The sequence below is a fragment of the Bombus vosnesenskii genome, unplaced genomic scaffold, assembly GCF_011952255.1.
Source record: "Bombus vosnesenskii isolate JDL3184/JDL3185 unplaced genomic scaffold, Bvos_JDL3184-5_v1.1 scf7180000016274, whole genome shotgun sequence".
Taxonomy (NCBI): domain Eukaryota; kingdom Metazoa; phylum Arthropoda; class Insecta; order Hymenoptera; family Apidae; genus Bombus; species Bombus vosnesenskii.
The window spans coordinates 588,371-594,908 of record NW_022884343.1 but is presented as its reverse complement, the minus strand read 5'-3'; the positions used below and the strand labels follow the sequence as shown (position 1 = coordinate 594,908).

The 6,538-nt window shown below is 34.7% G+C and overlaps 1 long non-coding RNA gene across 1 annotated transcript in view; it reads left to right on the top strand.

The window, feature by feature from the left end:
- Positions 1-6,538, top strand: part of LOC117242642 — a 74,342-nt gene that overhangs the window by 60,705 nt on the left and 7,099 nt on the right. The gene's annotated exons all lie outside the window — the stretch shown is intronic.

Below are 6,538 nucleotides of genomic sequence, written 5' to 3'. Positions count from 1 at the left end.
TTACTAGCGATCGCACGTTTTGCAAGATCAAACGTCAGGTTACGTGGAACGAAGCAGGTGCAGGCTGTTTAAGAAACGTTCGAGCCAAGTCTGTACAGGTTTGCAGGAAATTTGAAGTGGCAAGATTGGACGAAATATGGGAAATATGGTACACTGTAACGTTCGGTGGATGAAACAGATTTATACTCGGATACCATTTGGTTAGTTGGCTTTATAAAGATGGAAATTCACAGAAAAATCCACAATCCAGGAACTGTTGATAATGATGAGACTTTGACAGGTAGACAGATAGACTATTATATAATTGTGATTAATTGTCATTTCGCAGAGTTTTCTACGTTAATCGGATTAATACCGATAAAGCAATTAATTTTGTTTGATGTAAATCGATAAAAATTTGATAAGCTCAAGTTCTCTAGATTTCGAAGCTTCAATGATGGTTAAGTAACGTATATCTGGTTCTTGACATTCCTGTCTTGTTCTTATTAACGCGTTCCGTTTTATCGTTCGGACATTCCAGATCGCTTGTTCGGGGCAGATCTGGAACGTTGCGCCTGTTTCCTTTCTTCCTTTTTTTTTTTTTAACTTTCAATTCGAAGATGCAATTGAACTGGAATTTTGATAACACGATAGAAATCTGGAGGATCAAAAATACGTTGACACTTTACCGACCGATAACCGACTAATCGGTTTTTTGTCGCCGACGTTTACCAACCGATAGCCTATTAATCGGCTTTTTGTTGCCGACAATCTTCCTCATTATTCGAGCAATAATTTGTTATTTGGTACTAAAATACCTTGCTCAGTCGCGTCAGTTGCTTTGCTTTGTAAGCTGCCACGGTTTTATACCAATTTGAAAAATTTACCGTTCGCGATGAACGAAAAGAATGGTATTGGAGAATGTAAACCGAAACAGAGCCGGCGCCAGGGAGAATCCGCGCCTGAGCTGCCGGTTGGACGTGCGTATGCTGTTGAACCGCTAGGGGTCGGTAAAGCGTTAGGTTGAAGATTGTCGACTTTGTAAGCTTGGTGGGGTGAATAAAAATACTACAATAGAAGCTTAATTAGGTTAAGTCACTTTTCAATCGATTTTTCCAAAGATTAATTTCTAACGTTTATACGAATATATCGGAAAGAAGATTAATATTTTTATTAATATCTATTGACATTTTTATTATTATATGTTTCAATGATCGATATTTAATATTTATGAAATACCTCTAAGAGATTAAATATCATCGAATTATTTAAAATATCGATAAAATCATGCTCTAACATTCCAACAAGCAAGAAATACCGTTTAACGAAATTTCGTTAATCGCAAGAATTCAGGGTTGAAGAGAGTTAGGAAACTTTTTAATAGATTCTATTTAAAACACGGACCGTGAAACTTTTATAGAAAACGTTCCCACATTATAAGTTCCGATAAGAACAGATAAAGAAAAGTTTACGAAAATAAAAGTTTAAACTTTGAATGGAACTTAATAAAATATAGATATAAACATTTTTCCATAGAAAATAACGGCGACGGATATTTCGTCCGTTGATATTAAAAGTTCTCGATTATTCCAATAAATATTAAATATTATTTAACGTACTACAACCATATTACATAATAACTGAAGTTGATATTCTAAATATGACATAATATTTATTTTTATAATACGTACGTAGATAATTCACAAGTTCAAAGCTTGTTTGTGTTTCTCTTTGAAATGAACAGTTAGAAAGGTAAGAACGTTACTCAATATATATACATCATATTCGTATATGTATGTCTGCATAGACGTATACATATACAGGGTGGTTGGTAACTGGTGGTAGAAACGGAAAGGGGGTGATTCTACGCGAAAAAAGAAATCAAAAATATGGAATAAAAATTTTTTTTAATGTTTTTCTTTTAATTTTTCCATCGAAACAACGATCTACAGTGAGATCCGTTATAACGAGACGCGATAAAGTGCACGCGTACCGAGCCAAAATTCAAAGTCGATTTTCTCGAAAACAAAGCCTCGAACGAAAAATGTTTATTCTATATTTTCGACTTCTTTTTTCGCCTAGAATCACCCTCTTTCCGCTTGTACCACCAGTTACCAACCACCTTGTATAATGCAAAAGTGACTGATCTATTCATCAACGCTCACACCAAACCGCTGTACCTAGAAACGTGAAATTTCAACGGTGTATTTTCTTTATTTTTTTTTTTTTTTTATATAACGTAAATATGAGATGACAAAGTGTTTTTAGAAATACAAACCCTAAGGGGGTGAAAAGGGGTAAAATTTCTTTTACGGAATAATAGTTTTTCTGAAGTTTAAAGACGTGAAATTCAGCATACGAACTCTTCGTTCGAAACGAATCCTCGTGCGAGGTTGAAGAAGGGGAAAATGGATTTTTCCCCAAAAATGGCCGTATGAATGAATGAAGAAACACCTCATTGAAAATAAACTTTCGCTTCTACAATAACAAATCGTTTATGATTAGCCACGCTCTAGTATTATCGATAAATTTTCAAACTCGATTTTTTCGCAAACTTTAAACATAGATATTGTATCGCTATCTTATCGTGTTATATCATATCAATTAACTGTTTTGTAGTAATTAGTATGTATCTATCTTAGTGTATGCTGTACTATGTCTACGTATGTCTACGTAGCTGTATTTTAAAAAATGTAACTATTTTTTTTACTTGAATGTTACTTGGCGATTAGAAAGATATATTTTGCTATAAAAATTTCCTTTCACGATTACAGCAGAAAAATATGATATTTTTATGATTTGCGAGCTTTTTAATTTTAATGTATCGTTGGAACGTCTGAGAAGTTAAGCTAAATTGTTTACTCAGAATCGTTTCCCTATAGATAGTGAAAACGTAATCCATCATAATCTCCTACTTTGATTTTCAATATAAAAAAGAAAAGATACGGCTTACCGTGTTTCCCCCCGCAATCTTCATTTTTCATTTTCACAAACGATAGATTTATAACAGAGCCTATCTACGCTCTAGAAAAAAAAGAAACATTCGATCGAGGGGATCAATCTTTGAAACGAACGATTATCACTGTAACGTTGTCACTGATACAATGATCTTCGTCTAACCGCCAAGATGCGACAGCGATGAATATTTAACGATAACAATTACGTCAGCGCTATTAACAAATTAATGAGACGCGAATTATGCGACAATAACATTGATAAATTAAACTTCATAGATCATAATATACGTAGCGTTAAATCACATAGCTTCTAGTCTTCCGTCTGTTTCTAGGATTTCTATGAAATTTAGCAGAAATTAGAAAATGAAAATTTGTTCATTAGAAATGTAGAGATTTCCAAGGAAGAAAGGTAAACTAATTTAACGCGCTATGAACTAGCAGTATTTTACCATTGTTGATTGGATTTTACGTGAATGTAGGAATTATTTATGCATACGCCTGTAAAATTGTTAGAAAATAATGAACCTAGGTACAACAAACGAATTATTTGTTTTATCAGTGCAACGAGGTTGAAGAATCCTGAATTATAAAATAATTGAAAATTCTAGAAAGAATAATAAAACTTATTAGAAATAATTAATAGAAATTATTGAAGATTATTGATAGAACTTGTTAACAAAAATTAGTGGAAATTGCCAGAGATAATGGAAATTATTAAAAATAATTGGTGAAAATTATTGAGAACGATCAATTATTAAATTATTAACGCAATGAATGGAAAATTATTGAAAATGATCAATGGAAACTATTGAAAATAATTGGAGAAAATTACTGAAAATAGTAGAAATTAATATCTACAGATAGTTAATAGGAATTATTAAAAACGTTGTGATGGAAATTATTCACAACAGTCTCTACATATGCTACCTATCATAAGCATGATATTTCGTATAATTAATGAAACAAAGTTGAAAAATCTTGAACTTTACTGCTATGTATTCGGAGAATTTGCCGAGAAACGAATCGCATTTATCATGCTGCAATTTCAGAATGATACATACATAATGTCATACCTGTCCACTTAAATAATGATCGATCGATAGGGGAGCAGCTTTCGTTCGTGAAATTCTTCCACTCGATCGTCAGATTTACCGATAGTAAACACGCTTACTTAATTTTGCAACGATGCACGACAATAGATACAGCTAAAAATAACGCGAGAGTATTTGGCAGCCAAAATAATTTTCTCTCTATTTTCAAATGTCTGATCGTAAACGAACGTCGAGTTATTAGGAGGCGAACGAATTTTCCTAATAACTCGCCAAAGACGAAAATTAGTCAGTTCGTTTTTACATTTTTCGAACCAGTTAGCTGTTTTCGACGAGTATACTCGTCGCGAAGAGATGGCAATATTTTGCGTTATGACGAGCCCTGTGAGTAATAAAATTAAAATATGAAACAGTCGTTTTATTACAACTTAATTCTACATATATATATACATGGTACATATATTTGCAATAAATTTCTTCTAACTTCTACATGTATTTTCGACTTAGTTCGAAAAACGTCCTATTCGTATTCTCGTATTACAGTGCTAACAAAAATGTCCAAAAATGTTTAACAGCGCGCATAGTATATTCATTACAAATTTCCTCCCTGTATTTTTATATGGAATTTTGCAAGAAAATCTAATCTATACCATTGTCCTTCATTCGTGTCTCGTAATGCGAATTTCGAAACAGCAAAATACATTCTACATATATTTGCAGAAAATTTCTGCTAACTTCTGTGTATAATTTCCAATGAATTCATATAACGTGTAACGTGTTAATCCTGTTATACCGGAGTCTATTGTAGCTCCAAATTTTCCCATTGTAATCGCGATATTCGTATATTCTCGTTACAGTGCTAGGAAAAATCTCCAAAAGTTTCATATAGTCAAATAGCGAGCATGATATATTGGGTTGGCAACTAAGTGGTTGCGAATTTTATCAATACCACTTAATGACAAAATCCGCAATCGCTTAGTTGCCAAACCAATATATGCAGAATTTGAGTTATGATATATAAAAATATTGAAAAATATCCTAAATTGTTGGGTCGACAACTAAGTGATCGCGGATTTTGTCATTAGGTGGTATTGATAAAATCCGCAACCACTTAGTTGCCAAGCCAATATATTCGCAAAGAAATGGTGCAGCAAGCGTTCGAGTAAAATAAGCACAGTAAATGTCTGTTTGAGCATAAATCGAGCAGGCAGCATTATCTCGACAGAATTTGATCCGCGACTTAATTCGCGATAACGTCGACGAACGGACATAAAAACTAAAGCTGCTAACTGTATAAATTACTTCTGGTATTTAGATCGTCGAGATTGCACTTATCCAGGTAGTACACACCGATACAATATCACGTTGACACTAGGCACTGACGGATTTACCTGGTGACGACCAATGATTAAATTAATCGCCATAGTAAATATATGACGCGAGGATTTAGCCGGACGGAAATGGCAAATTCCAGCAAATTGCCACGGACTTTAGAGATTATTTTACATCTGCGTTTGGATCTCCGATCGAAGGAATCCTGGGCGTTTCGCATGTCAAATCTCCGCTTCTGCGAATAGAAACTCGAGAGCGTGTGATAGCTTGTGTGAACCTTTGTGATCGATAGACGACTCAAGATGGAAACAGAAAACAAAGGATCGGAGGGGAACAAAGGAAAGGCAAATTTGTTCGAATAATTGAAATAATTGGAATTCCCTGAATTCATCGTCCAAACAACGGTGTTGTATTTCATGTTTTCCTGTTGCATGCACGTGCTGCAGGATGTGAGAGATGGAAGATGGACGTGATGATTACGAAGAATCGTTCGCGATTAGGATGGCACGAGGATGGAAAATTTTGAAATCGTGGAAATTTTCAGAAATCATTTGCTTGTACGTTTAAACTGCGAAGATTTCTCTGCAGAAATTTACTAACATGCAAATTTTAGAACCGTCTCCCTTGTCCGAATTAATTGCGAGAAAAAAGCTGTTTGCACGATGCTGAAAACTCGACGAGAATATTATTTTCTTATTCGAATTATTCCGATCTATGTACGTACAGTGTTGTTGATTGACAAAGATAATCATGCGCCTATTTTAATTCAACGAACGAGTAGGAAATTTGACGATGATCGTTGTCAAAGACCATCGGAATCGTGCGCCAAACGGGACCAGGAAGATAGGAAACACGATATCAATGACATTCCTGGCTAATTCGTGGTCGACGATGAGGCAACGTTAGGCTAACCGACCGCGGTTTGCATAACATTTTCGCAGTCGATTCAGGTCGACGACTCGAACGAGGAAGAGACGAAAACGTTCTCTCATTTCACAGCTACGGAATTTCTAGGTAACTCGGCGAAGACGAGTAAATAGCTTTCCCTTTTTTGATATTTATGTAACGTACCCTTCTTCGACCTTTGAATTGCCATGTGAACGTGGAAATTACATTTTCAATTTTTCAATGTTATCTTCTTTCTTTATTATTGTTCTGTACACAGGGCGGTTGGTAACTGGTGGTACAAGCGAAAAAGGGGTGATTCTGCGCGAAAAGAGA